Source organism: Cherax quadricarinatus, unplaced genomic scaffold, assembly GCF_038502225.1.
Source record: "Cherax quadricarinatus isolate ZL_2023a unplaced genomic scaffold, ASM3850222v1 Contig3947, whole genome shotgun sequence".
Taxonomy (NCBI): Eukaryota; Metazoa; Arthropoda; class Malacostraca; order Decapoda; family Parastacidae; genus Cherax; species Cherax quadricarinatus.
Genome location: NW_027198973.1, coordinates 19,158 through 21,364, shown reverse-complemented (window position 1 = coordinate 21,364; position 2,207 = coordinate 19,158). Strand labels below are relative to the sequence as shown.

The following is a 2,207-nucleotide window of genomic DNA, read 5'->3' as shown; positions in this document are numbered from 1 at the left end:
CGTCCAAGGAGCAGGCAAACCAGCTCAACCGACCTGGCAAATTCAAGGTGAAGTCTTATGGGAACCACAGAACCCACTATGGGGTTGTTTCATACCTGGAATCACGACACAACCTGAAGTTCAAGATATGGTTCAACTTGAGGGGAGAACCAATATTGACTCCTCTCAACAAGGAAATGTATACCACCTTGAAGAGAGTCGTGGAGACAGATCGCTCATTCACCCTGGAGGAACTGGACTCTCGGCAGAAGATCAATTATATCAGCCATAACTCAGTTCACATTGTACTCACAGTAAAAATGTAGTGATTAAAAATGTTTATCAGTTGTTCCTCTATAATGTTTGGTAGATAAGACACATAGGTAACAGTTAGGCAACTTTATTCCGAAACGTTTCGCCTACACAGTCGAATACAGAAAGTAGGCAGGAACAGTAGAGATGTGAAGACGATGTAATCAGTCCATCACCCTTGAAGTCGTAGAATTTGAGGTTGTCAGTCCCTCGGCCTGGAGAAGTTCAGTTCCATAGTCAGGAATTGTCGGTACTCATTACCTTTGTAAATTGTGAGTTCATTACTTTTGTAAATTGTGAGTTCATTACCTTTGTAAATTGTGAGTTCATTACCTTTGTAACTTGCTCAGCTATCAAAACTTTGGAGTCCAGTCCCTGGACCAATTATGTACCTCTGTAATCTTTTGACTACCGCCCACAGGATGGGTATGGTGTGACTACCACCCACAGGATGGGTATGGTGTGACTACCACCCACAGGATGGGTATGGTGTGACTACCACCCACAGGATGGGTATGGTGTGACTACCACCCACAGGATGGGTATGGTGTGACTACCGCCCACAGGATGGGTATGGTGTGACTACCGCCCACAGGATGGGTATGGTGTGACTACCGCCCACAGGATGGGTATGGTGTGACTACCGCCCACAGGATGGGTATGGTGTGACTACCGCCCACAGGATGGGTATGGTGTGACTACCACCCACAGGATAGGTATGGTGTGAGTACCACCCACAGGATGGGTATGGTGTGACTACCACCCACAGGATGGGTATGGTGTGACTACCACCCACAGGATGGGTATGGTGTGACTACCACCCACAGGATGGGTATGGTGTGAGTACCACCCACAGGATAGGTATGGTGTGACTACCACCCACAGGATGGGTATGGTGTGACTACCACCCACAGGATGGGTATGGTGTGACTACCACCCACAGGATGGGTATGGTGTGACTACCACCCACAGGATGGGTATGGTGTGACTACCACCCACAGGATGGGTATGGTGTGACTACCACCCACAGGATGGGTATGGTGTGCATAATAAACATATTAAACTAACTAAACTATATACCATTTTGATGTTCATCTATAATGTTTGTCTAAAACATGTTTTGCTATCTTCATTTAAGAGTTATTTAAAAAAACGCAAAAATGGTTGCCCTTTTCCAAGATGGCTGCCGCAGCACAACATGCCCGAGGTGTACGTTTATTTAAGTACTGGTACACATAAGAGCAACTATCATATATAGTGTAAATTATCTAGGATAACCCAAAAAAGTCAGACTTTTTTCCATTGGGTTCTTGAGTGTTAATTTTTCATGTTATAACTAGTGACTGGAACTATGCATGTGCAGTTTTTCCATCGTAGGAATTATGTCAAGATAAGGCAAGTTTACGTCCCTAGGATGACTGGACTACAGTGGCAACAGTTGCCAAACACGAAATCAATACTACGTGTGTCGTCCCAACTGGCCAGTACCAGACTCATACGCACCAAAATCTGGTATAGAGTTTAGTCACTCACATGACTACGGTAGTCACGGCCTCGTGGCGCAATGGTAGCGCGTCTGACTCCAGATCAGAAGGCTGGGTGTTCGAGTCACTCCGAGGTCACCTTTATTTAATTACTCGGTTAAAATTAAGAAGTATTATGGTATACTGTGATGCAGCTGTTGTAGTTTATAGCCACTATCTGAAATCATGGCTTAGTAATCCATGGTTTGCCACACAATCGGAACATAACACTACCGATCGAACCCCATGATCTTAGGCAGTTCAGACAGCCAGGGGTTCTTGACTTTTTTACAATTACAGACCATAAATGGATTGCCCAATATGTCCCCCATACCACTTTCAGCAGACTGGAAATCATCACCACCATCAGTGGTATTTGGTACCAGCTTGGAA

General features: G+C 45.1%; 1 non-coding gene across 1 annotated transcript; it reads left to right on the top strand.

Moving 5' to 3' along the window:
• Positions 1 to 1,841: 1,841 nt before the first annotated feature.
• On the top strand, positions 1,842 to 1,913 carry TRNAW-CCA (transfer RNA tryptophan (anticodon CCA)). Its single transcript has one exon. It is a non-coding gene; the product is annotated as a tRNA-Trp (tRNA).
• Positions 1,914 to 2,207: the final 294 nt, after the last annotated feature.